Source organism: Solanum dulcamara, chromosome 7 (genome assembly GCF_947179165.1).
Source record: "Solanum dulcamara chromosome 7, daSolDulc1.2, whole genome shotgun sequence".
In the NCBI taxonomy this organism is placed as follows: domain Eukaryota; kingdom Viridiplantae; phylum Streptophyta; class Magnoliopsida; order Solanales; family Solanaceae; genus Solanum; species Solanum dulcamara.
Window position 1 is genome coordinate 34,934,141 of NC_077243.1, and position 13,331 is coordinate 34,947,471.

The window sequence follows — 13,331 nt, forward strand, 5'->3', positions numbered from 1 at the left end:
CACAAATGATAAAAATGAGTTAATCCCCAATAAAACAGTCACTAGATGGAGAATTTGCATGGACTACCACAAACTGAAAAATGGAACAAGGAAGGATCATTACCCAGTTCCTTTTATTAATCAGATGTTAGACAGATTAGCGGGACTGGAATACTATTGCTTCCTGGATGGGTACTAAGGGTACAATGAGTTTTCAATAGCAACTGGAGACTAATAAAAGACTACTTTCATATGTCCTTATGGAATATATGCATTCAAGCGTATACCATTTTTCTCCTGCAATGCTCCTCCAACTTTCCAATAGTATATAATGGCGATCTTCCATGGCATGGTCGAGGATTTTTGTAGAATTTTTTATAGATGAATTCTCAGTCTTTGGGGAGTCTTTTGACTTGTGTTTGCAAAACTTAGACAAGGTATAGCATGGTGTGAAGAGACCAATCTTGTCCTAAATTGGGAGAAATGTTATTTCCTAGTGAAGGAGGGGATTGTGTTTGGTCACAAAGTGTCCAAACAGGGACTGGAGGTAGACAGTGCCAAGATAGAAGTGATAGAAAAATTACAACCCCCGAATTCAGTGAAAGGTATCCACAGCTTCTTAGGACATGCTGGGATCTAAAAAAGATTCATTGAGAATTATTCACAAATAGCCAGTCCCATATGTAGTTTGCTTGAAAAGAAAGTAAAGTTCACACTCGATGATAAGTGTATGAAGGCATTCGAGTTATTGAAGAAGAGGATGATTGAAGCCCCAGTCTTGATACCTCCCAATTGGGAGTTAACTTTTGATCTCATGTGTGATTCTAGTGCCACAACAGTAGGGGTAGAGAAATGAGAAGATCTTCCATTCCATTTACTATGCAAGTAAGACACTTGACTCAACATAAACTAACTATGCTTTTATGGAAAAGGAGATATCGACACTGGTTTATGCATTCGACAAGTTCATATCCTATCTAGTTGGTACAAAAGTTGTTATTTATGCTGACCATGCAACTCCTAGGTACCTGCTTCACAAGAAAGATGCAAAGCCATAGCTCATTAGATGGATCCTGTAGTTGCAAGAGTTTGATATTGAGATCAAGGATTCAAAGGGCTGTGAGAATTAGGTTGCCGACCATCTCTCTAGGTTGGAGAGTTCAACACATGTTGGGGAGAAAATGTATATTAAGGAGGAATGTCCAAACGAGTAGCTATTAGCTTTGGAGGTGACTGAATTGTCATGGTATGCTAATATCATCAATTACTTGGTAAGTAGAGTGTTCCCACCAGATGCAACCTCACAGCAAAAGAAGAGGCTAATATATGAGGCCATGTTCTACATATCGGATGAGCCTTACTTGTTCAAGAAGGGTTCTGACAGAATGATAAGAAGGTGTATTCCTCAAATTGAGGTGAGCCAAGTGCTGGATAGTTATCGCTCTTCTCCATATGGTGGCCATCATAGAGGGGAGCGCACTGCCCATAAGGTACTACAATATGGTTTGTTTTTGCCTACATTATTTAAAGATGCTGAAGGGTATGTGAATAACTGTGATCAATCTCAAAGGATGGGTACCATATCGAGGAGATATGAAATGTCAATGCACAACATCCTGGAGGTCGAAATCTTTGATATATGAGGTACGGACTTCATGGGTCTGTTCCCATCATTTATGGGAACTAGTATATCCTAGTGGTAGTGGATCTTCCCACAAATAATTCAATAGTTGTGAACAAGTTCTTGAAGAAACACGTTAGGACCTCCCCATATCAGATGGTATTTGGTAAAGCGTGTTACCTACCGGTTGAGTTAGACCATTAATCCTATTGGACAATCAAGAAGTTGAATATCGATCTAGAGCTAGTAGGAAGAAAGCGGTTGGACCAATTGCATGAGCTAGAAGAGTTTAGGCTCCACGCCTATGAAAATGCCAAGCTCTACAAGGAGAAAACAAAGTGATGGCATAAAAAGCACATCATCACTCACACCTTCAAACCAGTGCTAAAGGTACTCCTCTTTAACTCTAGCCTTAATTTTTTTCCAGGAAAGTTCAGGTTTAAGTAGAGTGGCCATTTTGAAATAGTATGCATGACACTTCATGGAGCGGTGGAACTACGGAATGTGAGAAAACATCTACATTTTTGGTGAATGGGCAAAGATTCATACTCTACTTTGGGAATAATGTTGATCGTGAGGAGGAGTTTGTGCAGCTTGAAAATAAGTGATGGATGAGATGATTCGTGCCGCGATATTAAATCAGGCGCTAAACTGGAGGCAACCCCGTGATTTGTACTACTACGTAGGAATTGATTTTTGTAATTTTGATTTTTAGAGTAGATTTTTATTTTAATGTTATTTTCTTGTAATTTTAGGCTTAGGATGATTTTTAGTTAAAAAAACTCACACGACACTAGAGTCTGCGATGGACCCACATCGCGGACTTGTCCCAGAAAAGTGAGGGGGGGAGGTCTAAAGCGAGCATGAAAATTTCATGGCAGAAGAGTCCACAACAGCTTTGCGTCGCAGACCCTAAGTAATTTTTTTATTTTCGATAAAAAAAAAGTTGGGTTTTACCAGACTTTCTTCTAATTAAACCGACCTCACCCCTTTTTAACCCTTATTCTCGCCCCACAACTCCCATTCCCTCAAAAGAAAAGTTAAAAACCTCTCTTCAATCAAGTTTTCACAATTCCCCAAAGCCAAATCCGTGTCGCAGAGTTGAATTTGTTCATCAAGATTTTGAATTTCTCCCTCTTCAACACACAAGGTATATTTCTAACCTCGTCTTTTCACTCTTGGGCAAAATTTTTGGATTGTTTCTTGTGGGTAATGTTTATGGTAGATTTTTATTTCATTAAATTGATTATTATATGATAACATGTTCATGGGAAGCGATTAAGTTCTTAAACCTATAATTGTGGTACCCATGAATGTATATTGTACGTAAATTGATTTGGGTGAGTTTGAAGAGTGGGGAAAGTTTGTTATGGGCTTAAAAATAATGGTTTGTGTGAATTCTTTAGTAACACATTGAATTTGAATGGGCAGTTGAATAGTTTTAAAACTTTTCATGAAAATAGGGGAGGACTGAGTACCCATTTTCTTTCCAATGATTGCTAAGGTCTAAGTGTGGGGTGGGTACTTAGAATTTCATACTTATTAACTATTTTAATGGTGTTTATATGTAGATAAACAATGTCAGGGACCCATAGGACTGGGAAGGAACCAACTTATATTGCTAGCAACCGCAAACTAGTTTGAAGTGGGGCATGTGTACTCCCAGCACCTGTAGTACCTCATGAGAAAACACGACGCTATGGATTGCGACGTGTGAGCATAGCCAAAAAAACTTGGTAAAAAAATGACATTAAAGCCAAGTATTTTTTGTACGTGTATATTGAGGACGAACACTTGCAAAGAGAATTTCCCCAAATCTAGAGGCGACTCAGGAAATGCAACATGGAGTTTGTATTTGCTGGCCCAAACCTATGTAATCTACACTTGGTGAGGGAATTTTATGCCAACTGGCAGCATGATGCACATTCTAATTTTGTAGATATGCATAGGGTCGAGGTGTCGTTCACACCCATGACAATTAATATAGTTCTTGGTATGGCTGAACGGGCATCAGCCTCTCTAACTGAGCTGAAAATCCTCCCGCCCTATGAAGATATCAGGAACACCCTATGTAAGCTAAGGTTTACGGCTAAGTGGACATGTCATGATCACATGGGCTACCACCAAACATTACCTTATGCCCACATGAACTAGGAAGTGAGGGTGTGGCTAAAGATTGTGATAAATTGCTTGATCCCCGGGCTACACTTCACCAATATTATAAAGGATTGGGTGTTCTTGGTATATGCACTTATAAAAGTCAGGGAAATAAATATGGGTGAGGTGTTGAAATTAGCAATGAGAAAGGCCAACGTCTACCTTGGTAGGAGGTATGATTTCAGAATCCTAATTACCTTATTATGCATAAATGTAGGGGTACTTGTGGAACCCCTATACATGGCCCCCCTTTTCACAGTACCAGTGGATGCGACTAAAACCAAGGGCCTAGGCACACAACTTGGACCTACTCTCACTATGGTAGAGCAGCATCACCAAAATGATCTCATCACATCCCAAACGTTTGGGCTTGAAATGCTCTACCACAAAAATGGTTACCGAGCCTCCATAGATGAGCATCTAAGAGAGGTTCAGAGCTAATACCCACTAAATGAGCATGCTGAGATGATGCTGGGATTGGGACTAGATATATGCATGCCCACTTATGATGATGTCCCAACAGATGAGGAAAAATAGCATGTTGGGTCATACATCGACTCAGATACCTTTTTTGTTCATTTTACGGGAAAATATTGGGATCACTGCACTTTGAGCTAAAGACATAGTAGTTAGAAACTAGTGGCAATAGTTCTCAAGCGATTCCTTCGGATCTTAGGTGCGACCACATCCATGCACTCATTCATCAAATAACACACGTTAAGAAGACTCAAGCCTACATGCACGGGCCCATCCCACAAATTTTTTCAGAGAAGTGCGAAAGGAATGCAGAGGCTTTTCAGAGTGTTTTATTATTAAGCATAGTTATGATTTTTTCAATCTACCTGTCTATTCAGCAATCAGAAGAAGAAGTAGACCCAATGCTTCTAATTGAGGTCCCCATTGGTGGAGGAGTGGATGAGATATCTGATTGAACAAGGAAGTTTCCTACCCTACTTTTGGTTTCCTTATATGATTGTGTAGCACTGGGGACAGTGCTAAACGTTTAAGTGTGGGGTAGGGGCATGCTTATGTATGTGTAAGTACGTATTTTACTTTTTAAGTCATTGTTTTTATTTGGGTTCCTTGGTATTTGTTTTCGGTTCTTTAGCCAAGGATAGTCCCCTTGAACCATATTTAGAAAGGGTCAAGTGTAGGATTGAGTCAAAGTTGTGGTCAAGTGATGCTTCCCAATGATGGATAGAGGATAACCGTCTTAAGGGAAAGCTTGTCATTGTGTTTTGTGAAAGGTATATTATTAGGCTATACAAGTGCATGGGTATAGTTTGAATGTTAAAATCATGATGAAAATGACTTCTTTGAAACACATAATCTCAATTATCTGACTCAGTGAGATTTGTATGAATGTGAACTTGTGCTATTACCGCTTTGAAAATCTATATGAAGCCAACTTAACTTGAATGTGTACCATGTGTGTGAGGCTTTGTTGTGTTATGTGCGTACATGTTGAGAGCTAGAACTTACACAGTGTGTATGTAAAACTAAATGAAGGTTGTGAAGTTTAGGAAATTATATAGGCATTTCTTGGATAACCTTGTTTTGTTTTCCCCATGTTTCGTGCCTAACCTTAATGCTTAATCCCTAGTCAACCTCTTTCAGCCTTGAAATTTTTCTTTGGTAGCCTCAGATGTAGTCTATCCCCACTCGTTCTTTAGCCCGTTAATTTTATCCAAAATCCTAAGCACTTTAGGTGAAAGTAAGAGAAAAAAATGAAGGTAAAGGGAATGAGCAAGTATGAAGACATGTGAAGTGGAAGTATAGGTGCTTGAAATAGACCTACACCTTGTGATAGGGAAGAAAATAAAATAAAATAAAATAAATAACAAAGGGAAGGGATAAAAGTGACTCCCTATCATAAAATGGGTAAGTAGCTTAAAGATAAGGGGTAAAAAAAAAGAAGGCGTAAGGTTAACATGGTGATTCAAGTTGAGCTTAATGAGAAACCTGATGTATTAAATTGCTTGGGAAAGTTAGTCACTATTTATAGCTAAATAATAGTTCCTACCTGTCCGCAACCTACATTATAACCCATGAAGTCCTATTTGATCCTAAAATGTCGCATCCTTATATTACTGGAGCAAAACACTAAGGGCAAGTCTATGAAAAATCTGTTCTTGCACATGAAATCGTTTGAGAGAGTGTAAAATTGTATTTGTATACCCACTTCTGCTAAAAGTGTTATGTGTGAGTGCTTGTGGTTGATTCATTTGTGGTGAGATGCACATGTCCAATAAAAGTTTGGTGACTTACGTGATGCCCTGAACTAGTAATATCCATGAGTGCGCTAAAGTGGGGAGTCAATCCTTGAGGTTAGAATATTTTAAATAAGTCATTTGTGTAGGAATATGATAACCAACTTATAAGTGGTTTGCCCGTCATGCTATTTATGGTAGCCTAGTTTGCATTACCTTGCGTTGTACAGTGGGTGTGATGTGTTTTTGGGTAGTTACTTGTGATTTTGTTTGAGGACAAACAAGGTTTTAAGCATGAGGTGGTGATCTTGGGCGTATTTATACGTCCAATTACCATTCTTAACCCATAAGTTGAACTAAGTTTTAGAGAAAAGTCATAATTATTGTTAGGTTTGTGGTATTGTTATGTAATATGGGCTAACAAATGTGATTAGAGGCTTTGTAGGATATAATTGGATAAAAAGAGCTAAGAAAGGGGAAAAACGAAGAGCGGATCAAGAAGGCTGCAAGAAATGGGTCAAAAGGCTAGAGCCAACGTAAAGGAAGGAATCTAGAAGAATGTCCACACGGACTTGGAGAGCCAAAATCAGCACCGACACTTCATGAAATAGAAGTGTCTGTGTTGAGACCGCATCACAGAGAAGGCTAAGAGTTTTGATACCTCAAGTGAGGGAGAATGTTCATGTTGCAAACCTGGGACTCCAAATTTGGTAACGTACGATTTTTTTAGACTCTATAAATAATCCAGTTGTGTTAATCAATGATTATTTAGTCTTTCATCTGGGAAATCGTGAAGGGAACAACCAAGAACATTTTCTAGGGTTACTTTCTCTAACTTTCTTCGTTAATTTCTACTCTTTGAATGTTCATCGAATCTATTAGTTTTGTAATTCACACAATGAGTGGATAAGTTTCTCTACTCTAGGGCATAGCTACGAAGTTATGGTATAATATTTTCCAATTTGATTGAAGATGGGTTATTATCTCTAATTACTCCTGCATTCTCGTTTTACTATTGTAATGTTTGGCCCGCATTAGTATATAATTGTTGTCTACCTTGAACTTGGAAGTTGAATAAAGGATAGAATAAGGAATGTAGGGATCGTGTTCATTCTAGGGTTAACTTAGAATGATTTGTATGTAGGATGCCCGTGACATATACCTATGCACCACATTTTGTTTGGAGACAGGAAGATAGTTTAATGCATTTTTATTGGTTTATGCCTATTCCCGCTCAACGATGTAGTTGGGATGCCATTAAAGATAGGCAATTAGAGGTTGAAAGACCTTGATTATAATATCAACCCTCTAAGTCAGTAATTAACTAACCCATCAGATACCAAAGAAAGGAATATTATGATTGACTTCTATTTATACTACAACCCTAGAATTTATTATAACCTAATTAATCTTCAATTAAATCATTGAATCGTCATTAGTAGTAGTTAGTTATCACTATATGAAATTAGAAGTAATAAACCATTATCAATTCTTATAACACAAGCGATTAGTGTAGTTCGTTGAAAAGTTATAAGTAACCTAATTAAATTCCTTTGGGTTAGATAATCTATCTATGAAAAAAGTTACTTTACTACTTGTCAGGCCGTGTACACTTGTGTATGCTTTGGTGAAAATAATGACATTACTAGGATAAGAATTGTTGGTGCCCTTCCACTCGATCCTTGGGACACTAGGTAATACTAAGGTAACAGTCTTATCATAACAATCAAGAATGACACGATAGGGAGAAAGTCAATCCATACCCAATATCACATCAAAATCTACCATCCCAGAATAATCATGTCTACCCACTTATCATACCTGGCCAACAAAACAAGACAGGATTGATACACTTGATCAACCACTATGGGATCACCTACTAGTGTAGAAACATGAATAGGCACAAACATGCGATCATAAGTCAAATCAAATCCAGATGCAAAATAGTCAGATGCATAGGAAAATATAGATCCAAGATCAAATAACACAGATGCAGGTCAATGGAAAACTAGAATGATACCTGTGATTATTGCATCAGAAGCCTCAGCCTGGGGCTTTCTTGGAAAAGGATAACATTGCACCCCTCTACCACCTTCAGCATGCACAACACATTTACCTCTCCCCTGCGGTACTATAGCTCCACTAGAACCCCTACCAAGAGTAAGACCACCTCTACTAGTCTGATATCTACCTCGACCTCTGGTTGGTGGGGATGGTGCTCTAACTATGGCTAATGAAATAGGTTGGGGTCCTCCCAACCTTGAGTAGAACACCCCCAAATGCGATGACCTAGATCCCCAGAGCCATAATAATACCTCAGAGTTGAAACTTGCTGGGATGAACCCGAGGAAATACCATAGCCCAACTTGGTAAAAAATATGGGGCCCTCGAGTTTCCTATCCACCTTCGGCCGCTGCATGGAATCATATAAGGGTTTCAAACGCTAAAATAATCTACCACCCATATACAAACCTCTACCTTTATAAGAAAGTATCTGTAAACTGGCCGCTAAAATGGGCCCTTTTGGGGTCTCCAAACACCTCTCTAACCATTAGCTCCGCCTCCTTGGCAGTGCTCACTATAGACTGGAAGGAAGACCCCCCATGGGATGATCTAAACACATATGATCTAATAGAGAAAGTCAATCCCCTCACAAACTATCGGGCTCTCTCTACCTCATCTGGAATTAATACCATGGCATGTTGAGATAGTTGGAAGAGTCATGCCTCATACTCAACAATGGACATAAAACCCTGGGCCATGCTCCACAACTCCCTAGCTTACCGATAGAGCTGGAGTGTGACAAAAACAAACACCTCAGGCATCAACCATACTCACTACCTCAAGCATCTTCTAACAGAATGTTAAGAATTCATGAGCATTCTCGCTCCGACTACCATGAAACTGGGGTGGTTTCATCTTCTAAAACCTTTCGTAACACTTCTTATCATCTACTATTAGAACCATATCAGGATCAAACTTGTGCACAGGTAGTTGGTGCGGGAACCTGTGGTGGCTGGCCTACTTGATCAAGAACAATTGGGACCTGATACTGCTCTAGGTTCTAAACCCCTACCCTAGTATAAGAACCCTCTGGCGTACCAATCACACCCACACTGCATTAAGCCCTCAAGTACACCAAACACTCATAGCAGAGTATCCTGAAACAACAGAGCAATAGCAATCTCTAGAGGGACCTGGTCCTCTTTAGTATCTATATGTGGCTCAGAAGAAGTCTCTCTATTATGTCCTCGGGCTAGTGTGCACCTCGGGCATGGCCTCTACCTACGACTACTCCATGGACATGGCTTCTAGCTTGGCCCCTACCTTTAACCTTATATAGGGTCTCAACAGCTACTTCGAGGACTGCCTACCCTCTACCACTAGTTGTAGCTCTGGTCCTTGATATATGTCAAAACAAAATACAACACTCAGCACTAGTGATAATAACCATGCACGATATAAAAGAATGAATAAGGGAAGTTTCTTAATAGTCTTCATAGTCTCTTGATGATAAGTAAAGTGTCTCCGTACCGATCCTCTAGATTTTACTTAAACTTGGCTTGTACACATGAGACTTATGAACCTAGGTATATGATACCACTTTTTCACACCCCAAATCCTGGTATGATAGCACTTATTATTTTCCACTAGACAAATAAACCTAGACCCCAAATAATTACGGAAAAATAATACGGAAGCAATTTTAAAAAATAAGTATATATAAAAGAGGAAGTCTTAGTCAACTATACCCTAAGGACTGTTATCACATGTACAATACTCTAATACAATGGAAATGAAAGATAAGTACAAGTCTTTCTCAAATAGAATAAAGCATAATAACAGGGGACAAGGTAGATTGTCAGCATCCAACAACTACCTCTCAAATCTCCTCAAAAAGCATCGTATGAAGAAAGGAAAACTAAAACACAGTCCGGGCTCGAAACCTACACAAGTATAGATAGCAAAGAGTGAGTACCAATGAACACACTACTCAGCAAGCAAATCACTAAACACAGGTAAAGCTAAATAGAAACAATTAGACTTGTCACACCATCCGAACCTCCATAACTACAATCTGCAAGCAAAATAGCCCTACCTAATAGTCTTTTACTCATGCTGCATGTAAGTCAATGGTACACCTAAACTATTAAGGTAGAACAGATAAGTATCAATAATTCATATGTATATCATTCACAACTACACAAAGTATGGGCAAGTCCTCGGATAAACAAACTGATGTAATCCAATGTAATGAATGCCTAATGAAATGATGCATGTGTGTGATTTCATACACCGCGGCATGTGACATGACCCTCTATATCATTAGTAACAACCATAGAGTGTGGCACATCCATCGAATGTCATATAGTATCAACCATGATCTTTGGCATGTCCTTCCAATTCTTTTTATTTTTCTCTTTCATTTTAACTTAGACTAAACCATTTCCCATCAGTGTAATCATCAATTGAACTTCATTGCTAAGATTCAAAACCATTGCATATGAATATGTTCATGCAATCCATAAGAATATGATGAAGTCCAATATAATACATAATTCATATCAAAAATATTACAGTGTATTTCCCACATTGAGTCAACATTATCAATCATGTCAAACACATTATTTCATTCATCAAATTCCTTTTTTTATCACCCTTTAGTCATCCTTGAGGAGTACTCAAGATTCACATTTAACCCAAATACGGATCCCATTACTACCTAACATACGTTATAAGAAAAATACAAGGTTCTTCAAAGCTTAATGAAAGTTTAGAGTACCTTAGACTCGACCTTGACTACTTCGAAACTTTAGTCTTGCCCTTACGTCGACACTCTAAATCGATAAAAACTAACCAAATATAAATTTTAAATAAGAATACAAGTTCAATGACACCCAAATCATTAAATTTTAAAAATAAGCCAAAATCGATCCAAAAAACTCAATTTCGAAAACAAAGGGTAAATTTGGAAATCTTTGGATGAACATGTTCTCTACGACAAAAGGAATATTTTAGTGAAAATAATTTTAAAAATGGGGCTCAAACCAACTCAAAATCACCAATTTAGTAAAAACTTAGGTTCTTGAACCCCCCTCCCCCCAATATGAGGCTCGAAATCATGAATTGAAGACCAAAATCAAGATACATTTAATGGGTATTGAAGAATCTTCGTTAAAAATACTTACCTAACAATCTCTTAAGAATTCCAAAAATCTCTTAAGAATTCTCCTATCCTAAGCTTAGGACCCCAACAATGTAGGAAAATGAGGCATTTCCCGATTTTGGGAATTTCATTTAACTGGCAATGAACTACTCTCCACGAACATGGACGTAGTGCCGTGAATGTGGAGTATAACCCAAACTGACCTTCGCAAATGACGGGCTATGCCATGAACGCGAAGGTTTCCCTATGTGCCTTTTATAAATGTGGCCACTCCCTCCGCGAATGCGAAGATCATCAAAGTGACCCCTCGCGAACGCAGGCAATGAGGCGCGAACATGAAGGCTAAGGGGATTGAGATTGATGACAGCAAAGGCACATTTTACACTAAACACAGATTATATCCTCGGGATTCATTGAGAATCCCTTGCACATAAACCATATATGCTACCCACTAAACTCGACATTCTAGACTCAATGGAACTATTGGAATTGAAATTCAAGGTCTCCTTGATTCGGAACCCAAAAAGTCATAACTAGACTACTTTAGGCCAAAAATACCAAATCGAGCTAGGGACCTCTAAAAATTAAACCAAGACCACTCTTAGGCCTAAATTCATCCCCTAAATCCAACAAAGTAGTCAAAATTTCATTCCGAGCATCCGATTTCTAAATGTTGAAAAAAGTCAACTCTATGGTTAAAAACTATACAATTTCCAACTCAAGGCCTCAAATCTACGATACTACTCTAAATCGGATTCTGTGAACTCCAATAGACCAAATTCCACATTCCAGAGCTGATGGAATCAATAGAATTCCATTTCGAGACTAAGAACTCCAAATGACACCGAATACCACTATTTGACAACTTAAGCCTTCAAAACTAACAACCTCCAAAAAACCTTAACTTTCCAAGGGATTTCAGAAAACCAACTTTGAATACTAATCAAACATGGCTTGGGGAAACTGACGAGAGGGGTAAAATGATTATTTTGCAAGAATTACTAAAAATGACCTTCAGGGTCATTACACTAACAAACTAGACGAAGGAAAACACAAATGTTAAGCTCAGAACCACAACCAGGGACAAATGTAGACAATAGAAATTATTCCTACAGGTACTCGCCATCACCATCTTAAAATTGGCATTCCTATGTCAGAACAACCTATGGGATTTCCAAAATTATTAGGACAACAAATAAGATTTCTAAATTGTTCCTTTTTTAAATTCAGTAAGTGTAACTTTTCTAAAAGCTTGTAAATAGAGGTGCATTATCTACATCCAATAAAGTTGATTTTTTTTACTATGATAGATTATTTTAGTAAAGTTTCTAGAATAGTCCAGTTTAGTATCTAGGATAATCATCTTTCAAAAATATCCAGATATTCTACGGTAGAAGATAATGTCACTAGATTTTTCTTGTAGATATTCTAGAGAATTAGATATTTGTAATAAATCTTGGAATAGTCTAGATCTTGTAGCATCTAGAACCATCCATAAATAAGTATAAATAGGATGGTCTTGTAAATTTATAATCAACCAACCCAAATCAAAAAGCAATCCAATTCAAGTAAGTCTTCTTTCATAACAAAATTCTCCTTTCCAAAATATTTCCTCTCCTTTCTAGCGTCCTCTTCCTTAGCTGAATCTTCCGATCTTCGTTAATGATTTTGGGCTAGTAGAAGGTCTCCCCAATTATACTTTTCTTTTGCTATTCTCTACAAGCACTATCATGTTATAGAATCTGACAATCTACATGAAGGGAACACGAAAATTACCTTGAACGAACAATAATGATAGCCTCGTAACTGGAGAAATTATTCAATATCTAATTGTATTACTACAATGAGCACTGTCTATTCATTCCTTATCCTTGATTAACAAAAGAAAAATAAAGTAGGAATGCTTTATCATTTTTATCTGGGCAACAAAATTCAAAATTATTATGTCTATAGATTTCACAACGATAAATGCTCCAGTTGAAATCAAAGAGCCTCTAGAAGCGGATAACCATGGACCGCATTATTAACATAAGAACTAAGGGTGCTTAATTGAGATACTTCATTTGACAAAAGTCTGGGTAATGCTTCAAATGTAGAGGATATTCAATCTGATGTGAAGACTTGTAGAGAGGTTTAATTCCACTACAGAAAATAAAAGCAAAATGAAATCTGGACCAAAAAGACAGACTTGCTTTGC